Here is a 13,164-nt window from a genome sequence, read left to right on the forward strand (position 1 = left end):
GGGAGGGAGGGGTGAGGAGGGAGGGGTGGGGAGGGAGGGGAGGGAGGGAAGGTGGGGGGGTGGGGAGGGAAGGTGGGGAGGGAGGGAAGGTGGGGAGGGAGGGAAGGTGGGGGGGGAGGGAAGGTGGGGGGGGAGGGCAGGGAGGGAGGGAGGGAGGGTCGCTCAAGATCGCTCCTCAGCCTGCCAGCCTGCACGCCAAGGGCGGGAGGTCACGCACAGGCACACACACACGGTGTGCGGGTTACATTCCGTGGACAAAGCTCGCTGCGTTATCAATTATCAGGCGCCTCGCGCAAGATCTCCCCCCACACCCCCCGCCCCGCCATCATTGATTAGTTAATTGTTATTATGCCGATGGAAAGGTTTGTTGATGGCGATGATGATGATGATGGTGCTGAAGTAAGTGGAGAGCGGTGGGTGTAGCGGTTAGCGCTACGCCGCGCTGTGAACCCGGCGTCACGAGTTCGATTCCCGCTCACGGCCAACACCGGTGAAGATTGTCTGCACCGGTCCTGGGCCTCCTCCCCTAGGTAGACTCGGCCTCAAATGAGCAGCCGTGCCAACGACGTCACGGGGAATCTTGAACGTCGAAGACGGCACACGCGTAACCGGTCAGAGTATTTCTTTGCTTAGGTTTGGTATGTAAACCGCTGCAGTATTCACCAGGTCGGCCCGCTGGTTCGAACCGCAACACCACCCATCCACTCACTCGGTCACGCACTCATACGATCGATCGCTCAGTCACACGCTCAGTTACCCGCCCATCCGTTCAGTCAGTCACACAGTCAGTCACACAGTCAGTCACACAGTCAGTCACACAGTCAGTCACCCACTCATCCACCCACTCACTCATCCACCGACTCACTCACCCACCCACTCACTCACCCACCCACTCAGTCACCCACCCACTCATCCACCCACCCACCCACTCATCCACCCACCCACCCACTCATCCACCCACCCACCCACTCATCCACCCACCCACCCACTCATCCACCCACCCACCCACTCACTCATCCACCCACTCACTCACTCACCCATCCACCCACTCACTCATCCACCCACTCACTCATCCACCCACTCACTCATCCATCCACCCACTCATCCACCCACTCATCCACCCACTCATCCACCCACTCAGTCACCCACTCATCCACCCACTCACTCATCCACCCACTCACTCATCCATCCACTCACTCATCCACCCACTCACTCACTCATCCACCCACTCACTCAACTCATCCACCCACTCACTCACTCATCCACCCACCCAGTCAGTCACCCACTCATCCACTCAATCAGCCACACACCCAGGCACGCACTCAGTCAATCATGCCGTTACTCAGCCACCCACCCACCCACAACTACTCTTGCGAATGTCGTCACAGGATCTTTAAATCCATCCACTGTGCCTGGTAACAGTGGAATTACGGTTAACCGACACGCACACACACACACACCCGCAGTGTTAACCAGGGTGACCCACCAGAGTAGAACCGTTATAATGCTGGGCTACACCATCGGAGCCAAGGTAGGCCCTGAATATTATTTTTGAGAAAAATTAACCCGTAAAAACAAAGTTTTTCACTATAAATCCTTTATATGCGTGGCGGCTAGAGTCCTCTCGTCCTCTGGCTTGAGATGGCTGCCACCTATGGGTCAGATGATTGCCTGCCACCATTAAGCAATTGGTAAATAAATATTTAAAAAAAATTCCCTAAACAGTGTAAAGTTATGGAAAAAAAATTTTCACGAAAATAAATCGTCACGCACAACGAGTCTGTGTGCAAAATGTCAGCTCGATTGGATCACGGGAAGTGGGTTAAAAAACGACCGAAAGATTTGCACGGTCGTAAGCGCGCAAGCAAGCAAGCAAGTGAACTTAATATAAAGGATTTAAAAATAATATCCAGGTGGCTACCTTGGCTCCTCCCACCCTCAACCAGTATATATACAAGGATTGTGCTTCTTGGAATTTCTCTTTACTTGATACAGCTATCGTGCTGTGACGGTTCCACCTGAAGACGGAAGCTTGTGTTGCCTCCGAAACGTCGTGATTTTAATTTTATTTTTATTTATTTTAATTTTTTACCTACGTGACTTTACCGAAAATAAGTATAACCAGTAAAAACAAAGTTTTTCACCCTAAATCCTTTACATGCGTGGCGGCTAGAGTCCTCTCGTCCTCTGGCTTGAGATGGCTGCCACCTATGGGCCAGATGATTGCCTGCCACCATTCAGCAATTGGTAATTAAATATAATATTTGTGTCCTAAAAAGTGTAAAATTTTGGAAAAAAATTTCACGAACATTAATTGTCTCGCACAACGAGTCTGTGTGCAAAATGTCAGCTCGATTGGATCACGGGAAGTGGGTTAAAAAACGACCGAAAGATTTGCACGGTCGTAAGCAAGCAAGCAAGCACGCAAGCAAGCAAGCAAGCACGCAAGCAAGCGAACTTAATATAAAGGATTTAAAAATAACCTAAGAATTTGAATCCTTGCAGTCACGAAAGCTTCAAATCTAGAATACACCATCGTAGTCTCGGCTGTGGTTCGTTTTGCCAGACCGTGCAGACTGTGTGGGTTGGTTTACGGGGCTGGGATAACAACGTTGTGACTCATCTCTCTTCCTGCATCCAGAGATTTGACTGTGAAGTCACACAGGGATAGAGACAAAGGTCCCCTGTGTAGCCCACGCACGGCTGTCGGGGCAAGTGCTGTTAGCGAGTAGCAGCAGAGCCTGTGAAGACTGGTGTGTGAGTTTAACACGTAGCCTGTCGCCACTAATATTATCAATTGTAAATGTCGTAGTGGGTTTACTCGCCAACACACAACCGGTTAGTGCTGTACTCGTACACTACACTATACTCTACACTGTATATTACACTATATACTACACTACACTATACACTACACTGCAATTGTAAATGTCGTAGTGGGTTTTATTCGCCAACACACAACTGGTTAGTGTTGAACTAGTATACTACACTATACTCTACACTATACACTACACTGTATACTACACTATATACTACACTACACTATACACTACACTGTATACTACACTATACACTACACTATACACTGCACACTACACTACACTGCAATTGTAAATGTCGTAGTGGGTTTACTCGCCAACACACAACTGGTTAGTGTTGAACTAGTATACACAAAACTCTACACTATACTCTACACTGTACTCTACACTATACACTACACTATACACTACACTATAGACTACACTATACTCTACACTATACTATACACTACACTACACTATACACTACACACTACACTACACTATACACTACACTATACACTACACTATACTCTACACTATACTCTACACTATACTCTACACTATACTCTACACTATACTCTACACTATACTCTACACTATACTCTACACTATACTCTACACTATACTCTACACTATACTCTACACTATACTCTACACTATAAGTGTAAATGTTTTAGTGGGTTTACTCTCCAACGGGTATCGGGTACCCGGTTGCGACCTCTGGTGGTGATGCTGGTGATGGTGTTGCTGATGGTGTTGATGATAATGATGGTGATGATGATGATGACGATGTTGGTGATGAAGATTGTATTCATGGTGTCAATGATGGCGATGATGGTTATGATTAAAAGGATGGTGTTGCTGATGTTGAGGGTGTTGATGATGATGGTAATGCTGGTGATGCTGGTGGTGATAACGATTTTGGTGATGATGGTGATGATGATAATGATGATGCTGATTATGATGGTGGTGATGATGATGATGGTGGTGATAATGGTGGTGATGGTGGTGATAATGGTGGTGATGCTGGTGGTGATGATGCTGATGGTGGTGATGTTGATGGTGATGATGATGGTGTTGATGGCGACAATGATGACAATGATGGTGGTGATGATGGTGATGATGATGGTGTTGATGGCAACAATGACAATGATGGTGGTAATGATGGTGGTGATGATGGTGATGATGATGGTGATGATGATGGTGTTGATGGCGACAATGACAATGATGGTGGTGATGATGGTGATGATGATGGTGTTGATGGCGACAATGATGATGATGGTGGTGATGATGGTGATGATGATGGTGTTGATGGCGACAATGACAATGATGGTGGTGATGATGGTGATGATGGTGATGATGATGGTGTTGATGGCGATAATGACAATGATGGTGGTGATGATGGTGATGATGGTGTTGATGGCGACAATGACAATGATGGTGGTGATGATGGTGATGATGATGGTGTTGATGGCGACAATGATGATGATGGTGGTGATGATGGTGATGATGATGGTGTTGATGGCGACAATGACAATGATGGTGGTGATGATGGTGATGATGGTGATGATGATGGTGTTGATGGCGATAATGACAATGATGGTGGTGATGATGGTGATGATGATGGTGTTGATGGCGACAATGACAATGATGGTGATGATGATGGTGATGATGATGGTGTTGATGATGGTGTTGATGGCGACAATGATGATGATGGTGGTGATGATGGTGATGATGGTGATGATGATGGTGTTGATGGCGACAATGACAATGATGGTGGTGATGATGGTGATGATGATGGTGTTGATGATGGTGTTGATGGCGACAATGACAATGATGGTGGTGATGATGGTGATGATGATGGTGTTGATGGCGACAATGACAATGATGGTGGTGATGATGGTGATGATGATGGTGATGATGATGGTGTTGATGGCGACAATGACAATGATGGTGGTGATGATGGTGATGATGATGGTGTTGATGGCGACAATGACAATGATGGTGGTGATGATGGTGATGATGATGATGGTGTTGATGATGGTGTTGATGGCGACAATGACAATGATGGTGGTGATGATGGTGATGATGATGGTGTTGATGGCGACAATGACAATGATGGTGGTGATGATGGTGATGATGATGGTGTTGATGGCGACAATGATGACAATGATGGTGGTGATGATGGTGATGATGATGGTGTTGATGGCGACAATGACAATGATGGTGGTGATGATGGTGATGATGATGGTGTTGATGGCGACAATGATGACAATGATGGTGGTGATGATGGTGATGATGATGGTGTTGATGGCGACAATGATGACAATGATGGTGGTGATGATGGTGATGATGATGGTGTTGATGGCGACAATGATGACAATGATGGTGGTGATGATGGTGATGATGATGGTGTTGATGGCGACAATGATGACAATGATGGTGGTGATGATGGTGATGATGATGGTGTTGATGGCGACAATGACAATGATGGTGGTGATGGTGGTGATGATGGTGATGATGATGGTGTTGATGGCGACAATGACAATGATGGTGGTGATGATGGTGATGATGATGGTGTTGATGGCGACAATGACAATGATGGTGGTGATGATGGTGATGATGATGGTGTTGATGGCGACAATGACAATGATGGTGGTGATGATGGTGATGATGATGGTGTTGATGGCGACAATGACAATGATGGTGGTGATGATGGTGATGATGATGGTGTTGATGGCGACAATGACAATGATGGTGGTGATGATGGTGATGATGATGGTGTTGATGGCGACAATGATGACAATGATGGTGGTGATGATGGTGATGATGATGGTGTTGATGGCGACAATGATGACAATGATGGTGGTGATGATGGTGATGATGATGGTGTTGATGGCGACAATGACGGTGGTGATGATGGTGATGATGATGGTGTTGATGGCGACAATGACAATGATGGTGGTGATGATGGTGATGATGGTGATGATGATGGTGTTGATGGCGATAATGACAATGATGGTGGTGATGATGGTGATGATGATGGTGTTGATGGCGACAATGACAATGATGGTGATGATGATGGTGATGATGATGGTGTTGATGGCGACAATGATGATGATGGTGGTGATGATGGTGATGATGGTGATGATGATGGTGTTGATGGCGACAATGACAATGATGGTGGTGATGATGGTGATGATGATGGTGTTGATGATGGTGTTGATGGCGACAATGACAATGATGGTGGTGATGATGGTGATGATGATGGTGTTGATGGCGACAATGACAATGATGGTGGTGATGATTGTATTCATGGTGTCAATGATGATGGCGATGATGATCAAAATGATGTTGCTGCTGATGATGATGATGTTGATGATGACAATGCTACTAATATCACCCCTCTGCTCGCAATGCAATTGACCTTCAAGGGTGTAAGAATGATACTAGTCCAATTATAAAAGCAATTACAACGTAGAATATCATGGTTAAGTGTATAAAAGTGTATCAATGTGTCGCAGTGTAGATTGACACACTATTTTGTTTAACAATGTACAGGACTGTATGATTATCGATTATAAGTCTAATTATAGCCACTATTATTGTGTATAATGTGTAACAGTGACCGATTATAATGTGGTATGAGCGCGTGTTTGAAAAGTATGAGGGTATAACAACGTTAAAGACTACGATTGCAATAGGTATGATTAGTATAGTTATATGTATAAATTATATGTATTCGTTATATATTAAGTTATAAGTTACGTGTATTAGTTATATGTATTAGTTATATATTAAGTTACAAGTTAAGTTATGTGTATTAGTTACATGTATTAGTTATATATTAAGTTATAAGTTAAGTTATGTGTATTAGTTATATGTATTAGTTATATATTAAGTTATAAGTTAAGTTATAAGTTAAGTTACATGTATAAATTATAAGTTAAGTTACAAGTTAAGTCATAAGTTAAGTCATATGTATAAGATACATCTTCTGCGCTATTACAATGTAAGATTATTGCACATTTAATACAATCTTAGCACTTATAACATCGCGATCACAGCGTTTTATCAAACGCTAATAACTTTATGAACTTTTAAGAGTTTAATGCATTAGGACTTGTACAATGGACACAGTTTAACCGCTATTCAAGGCCATGTTACGTGTACAAACTATTACGACTTTAACAAACGAGTTGTACGTTAAAGGTGGTCATAGAGTTTATGAATTAAGACTTAAGAACTTACCACCCATTAGGTGATCATCTGAAATCGATTCTTGTTCGGTTCGGTGGGTGGATGAGGGGCCTACACAAGATACACGCATTCTCTTAACTCGCTAAACAACAATCAACAATAACAAGTTTCCTCATAAAAAGCTTCGCGATGTCGCCGTTGATAAAGTTACGACAAAAAAAGCGGATTTAAACTAAACTTTTTAACACGAAATATTTTATAAACAGATAAGGGCCCCCCCTCCCCTCCTCTTACCAGCTTAAACTATGTCACGACTGACGAATTAAAGCAATCCCCTCGTACAAAGTAGACATTTTAAAAAGCGGTACTCTTTTAAAATCGAAACAAAATACTTGTTATTACTCGAAACCAAACTCCACTAAGTTTTGTTCGTTAAATTTGTTTTTTATTTACACGCAAAAAAAACTTTTCTGAGGGGAAACTTTCACGAACAGCAACGCCGCTGACACCGCCGCCACAGAAGCGACGACTTCCTGAGGGGCGGGCATGAGCCGCTTTAGCGCATCGGTCGAGACGAGAAGTTAGAGGGAGAAAGTGCGGTGGTCATATACTTTGGTAAAGTCACGTAGATAGAAAATTTTTTAAAAAATGTAATGAATGTAAAATGAAATTAGAAATAAAATTGATACATTTTATACAAAAAAAAAGTACAAAAAACCATGACGTTTCGATCGTAACGCAAGTTGTCTTCATCAGGCGGAGAAAAAACTTGCGGTGGCCATGTTGGTAAGGGGTAGCGCCCATGTTGAGTCAATGGGGTGGTGGGGAGTGGGGAGTGTGAGGCGAGGAGTCCCTGAGTAAGATGGCCGCCACCCACCCGCCACCAAAAATTGGGTTATCCCGACGTAAGATGGCTGACCGCTCACCTGTCTGCTTATCTCTACATAAGATGGCCGCCACTCACCTGTCTGTTCATCCCTACCTAAGATGGCCGCCACTCACCACACAGCGGGCTATCCCTACATAAGATGGCTGACGGCTCCCCCCCACCCGCACGTTACGGTGACGTCACGCGCAATCTCCGCCCCGAGTGAGCGGACGACGAAAAAATAGAGACGGATCGACTCCTCGATTCCAGTATCGATTCTACGAATGCGTTAAATCAGCGGCGCCGCGTGTAGAATCTAACACCGGCGGTGACGTTTTGGAGGAATCGATTCGTAAATAACGGGCGGGGGTGGGGGGGGGTGAGTGAATCGATTACGTGCGGATAGAATCGAAGCCTCGGCGATTCACCCCCCCCCCCCCCGCGCAGCCGGAAGCGTTGGTCATGCGAGTGACGTCACGAGGGGGATTCCCCCCAAATCTCCCCCACCCCCTCGCGATGACGTCACGCGTGAGGCAGGTGGCTCATGACGTCACTTCTCCTGTGAGTTCATCGCGGTGGGGGGGGGATGACGTCAGGATGAGAGCGGGAATCGATCCATTTATATTTCTTTTTCGATTTCTCGATTCGCAATAGAATTTGATTTCTTATACGAATTGCAAATTGTGCCCCCGAGTTTTGCTGATGATGATTTGATGATGATGATGAATAAATAAGTAGGCCAAACCAGCACATGTTGTTATAGGGTATTTATTTCACGTTATTATAGATTTAAGATTGTGCAAGGGTTTTCGATGTATCCTCCAATGCCTAGATTTGCATTTGCTACATTTCCTGTAGTTATTTTTTGAAACTTAACTTGTTTTTATTGCATATATCACGAGATGATACCAGTCTCACTTGGCTCACTCACCCACTCACTCACCCACTCACTCACTCAATCACCCACTCACTCACTCACTCACCCACTCACTCACCCACTCACTCACTCACCCACTCACCCATTCACTCGCCAACTCACTCACCCACTCACTCACCCACTCACTCACTCACCCACTCACTCACTCACCCACTCACTCACTCACCCACTCACTCACTCACTCACCCACTCACCTACCCACTCACCCACTCACTCACCCACTCACTCACTCGCCAACTCACTCACCAACACACTCACTCACTCACCCACTCACTCACCCACTCACTCACCCACTCACTCACCCACTCACTCATCCACTCACCCACTCACTCGACCACTCACCAACACACTCATCCACTCACTCACCCACTAACTCACTCACCCACTCACTCACTCACCCACTCACCAACCCACCCACTCACCCACTCACCAACCCACTCACCAACCCACTCACTCATCCACTCATTCACCCACTCACTCACCCACTCACTCACTCACCCACCCACCAAGCCACCCACTCACCCACTCACCAAGCCACTCACCAACCCACTCACCAACCCACTCACCAATCCACTCACCAACCCACTCACCACCCACCAAGCCACCCAATCACCCACTCACCAAGCCACTCACCAACCCACTCACCAACCCACTCACCAACCCACCCACTCACCAATCCACTCACCAACCCACTCACCAACCCACCCACTCACCAATCCACTCACCAACCCACTCACCAACCCACTCACTCACGCACTCACTCACCCACTCAACAACCCACTGACCAACCCAGCCACTCACCCACTCGCCAACTCACCCACTCACAGACTCGCCAACACACTCACTAACCCACTCACGAACCCTCTCACCAACCCACTCACTAACCTACTCACCAAACCACCCACTCACTCACCCACTCTCCAACCCACTCACTCACCCACTCACCAACCCACTCACTCACCCACTCTCCAACCCACTCACTCACCCACTCACCAACCCACTCACTACCTTATCAACCCACTCACCAACCCACTCACCAACCCACTCACTCACCCACTCACTCACCCACTCACCAACCCACTCACTCACCCACTCACCAACCCACTCACCCACTCTCCAACCCACTCACTCACCCACTCACCAACCCACTCACTACCTTATCAACCCACTCACCAACCCACTCACCAACCCACTCACTCACCCACTCACTCACCCACTCACCAACCCACTCACTACCTTATCAACCCACTCACCAACCCACTCACTACCTTATCAACCCACTCACCAACCCACTCACTCACCCACTCACCAACCCACTCACCCACTCACCAACCCACTCACCCACTCACCAACCCACTCACTCACCCACTCACCAACCCACTCACTCACCCACTCACCAACCCACTCACTACCTTATCAACCCACTCACCAACCCACTCACTCACCCACTCACCAACCCACTCACTACCTTATCAACCCACTCACCAACCCACTCACTCACCCACTCACCAACCCACTCACTACCTTATCAACCCACTCACCAACCCAGCCACTCCTCCTCCACCCTGCACACTCACCCCACTGCAGCACTCCACCCCCACTCCACCCCCACTCCACCCCCACTCCACCCCCACTCCACCCCCACTCCACCCCCACTCCACCCCCACTCCACCCCCACTCCACCCCCACTCCACCCCCACTCCACCCCCACTCCACCCCCACTCCACCCCCACTCCACCCCCACTCCTCCTCCACTCCACCCCCACTCCTCCTCCACTCCACCCCCACTCCACCCCCACTCCACCCCCACTCCACCCCCACTCCACCCCCACTCCACCCCCACTCCACCCCCACTCCACCCTCACTCCACCCCCACTCCACCCCCATTCTACCTCCCCCCACTCCACCCCCACTCCACCCCCACTCCACCCCCACTCCACCCCCACTCCACCCCCACTCCACCCCCACTCCACCCCCACTCCACCCCCACTCCACCCCCACTCCACCCCCACTCCACCCCCACTCCACCCTCACTCCACCCTCACTCCACCCCCACTCCACCCTCACTCCACTCCCACTCCACCCCCACTCCACCCTCACTCCTCCCTCACTCCACCCCCACTCTACCCCCACTCCACCCCCACTCCACCCCCACTCCACCCCCACTCCACCCCCACTCTACCCCCCCCCTACTCCACCCCCACTCTACCCCCCCCCCCCACCTACTCCACCTCAACTCCACCCGACCACCACACAACTCCACTCCGCACCGTATCCAAACCCCAATCCCTACCACGCTCACCACCCCCCCCACCACCACCACCACCACCACCACCACCCCCCCCCCCACCACCACCACCACCACCACCACCACCCCCACCACCACCACCACCACCACCCCCACCACCACCACCCCCACCACCACCACCACCACCCCCCCCACCACCACCACCACCACCACCCTCCCCCTCCCTCCCCCCAGCCACCAAACCTGCCCCCCCTTCAAGACCCCAAGTTGAGCACCGTCACAGAATCGTCGTCACGGTTGATGCCCAGCGCCGGGTAGAGAGGCTCCGTGAACCTGTGCTGAAACGCGTGCAGCAGCTCCATGCAATCTGCATCGTAGAACGCCAGAACGCCCTCGGCCCAGTCCAGGAACACGCCCACGGTCCTGAGATTCCGATTGGCCCTCGCCCCGCCGGGCACCTTGGCTCCATTGTGACGCGAGAAACAGGCACCCCGGTCTTTCTCCAGGCACCACGAGACGGCGGGGGACACGCCGAGGCCGCAGGCATCGCTCGGGCCCTTCCTGGGAGCGCTGCCGTACGCGACACCGACTGTGCACCACCGTGCCCACTCCACCTTGACCTCCCAGTAGCGTTGGCCCGAGAATTGGCTTTCGGCGGCGAGGACCTGCGGGCAAATTTCGATTAAAAGCTTTCGTGACTGCAGGGATTCATCTTCTTGGTTCTTTCGGTAAAGTCACGTAGAAGGAAAATAATAAAATAATAAAAATATTGCTTGATAAAATTTCTATTGAAAGCTTTCGTGACTGCAGGGATTCATCTTCTTGGTTCTTTCGGTAAAGTCGCGTAGAAGGAAAATAATAAAATAATAAAAATTAAATAATAAAATTTCGATTGAAAGCTTTCGTGACTGCAGGGATTCATCTTCTTGGTTCTTTCGGTAAAGTCGCGTAGAAGGAAAATAATAAAATAATAAAAATTAAATAATAAAATTTCGATTGAAAGCTTTCGTGACTGCAGGGATTCATCTTCTTGGTTCTTTCGGTAAAGTCACGTAGAAGGAAAATAATAAAATAATAAAAATTAAACAATAAAATTTCGATTGAAAGCTTTCGTGACTGCAGGGATTCATCTTCTTGGTTCTTTCGGTAAAGTCGCGTAGAAGGAAAATAATAAAATAATAAAAATTAAACAATAAAATTTCGATTGAAAGCTTTCGTGACTGCAGGGATTCATCTTCTTGGTTCTTTCGGTAAAGTCGCGTAGAAGGAAAATAATAAAATAATAAAAATTAAACAATAAAATTTCGATTGAAAGCTTTCGTGACTGCAGGGATTCATCTTCTTGGTTCTTTCGGTAAAGTCACGTAGATGCTGTCTTTCCGACAGACCTGTTCTTCACCCTGAGGACGGCTGCTTGCCTTGTGGCCGAAACGTCGTGAGAATTATTTTATTATGTTTTATTTTTATTATTTTATTACTTCCCTTCTACGTGATGACTTTACCGAAAGAACCAAGAAGATTCCTTCCCTTTGTTAATGCTACCCCCATCCCCTCCCTTTGATGCTGCTAATTCTGCATAATGCACGGGCATAAGTAGTACTAATCACACACCTGCATTGCCCATATCCCCTCTCTTTGATGCTGCTAATGCTGCATAATGCACGGGCATCAGTAGCACTAATCACACACCTGCATTTCCCATATCCCCCCCCTTTGATGCTGCTAATCCTGCATAATGCACGGGCATGAGTAGCACTAATCACATACCTGCATTGCCCATATCCCCTCCCTTTGATGCTGCTAATGCTGCATAATGCACGGGCATCAGTAGCACTAATCACACACCTGCATTTCCCATATCCCCCCCCTTTGATGCTGCTAATCCTGCATAATGCACGGGCATGAGTAGCACTAATCACATACCTGCATTGCCCATATCCCCTCCCTTTGATGCTGCTAATGCTGCATAATGCACGGGCATCAGTAGCACTAATCACACACCTGCATTTCCCATATCCCCCCCCCTTTGATGCTGCTAATCCTGCATAATGCACGGGCATGAGTAGCACTAATCACATACCTGCATTGCCCATATCCCCTCCCTTTGATG

General features: G+C 48.0%; 1 long non-coding RNA gene across 1 annotated transcript; it reads right to left on the bottom strand.

Moving 5' to 3' along the window:
• Nucleotides 1–75: 75 nt before the first annotated feature.
• LOC144954620 (uncharacterized) lies at nucleotides 76–7,509 on the bottom strand. The gene is made up of 3 exons (XR_013641293.1): nucleotides 7,296–7,509; nucleotides 7,053–7,112; nucleotides 76–188 (listed from the first exon to the last, which is right to left on the bottom strand). It is a non-coding gene; the product is annotated as an uncharacterized LOC144954620 (long non-coding RNA).
• Between the last annotated feature and the right edge of the window lie 5,655 nt (nucleotides 7,510–13,164).

The sequence above is a fragment of the Lampetra fluviatilis genome, unplaced genomic scaffold (assembly GCF_964198595.1).
Source record: "Lampetra fluviatilis unplaced genomic scaffold, kcLamFluv1.1 SCAFFOLD_947, whole genome shotgun sequence".
NCBI classification, from domain to species: Eukaryota; Metazoa; Chordata; class Hyperoartia; order Petromyzontiformes; family Petromyzontidae; genus Lampetra; species Lampetra fluviatilis.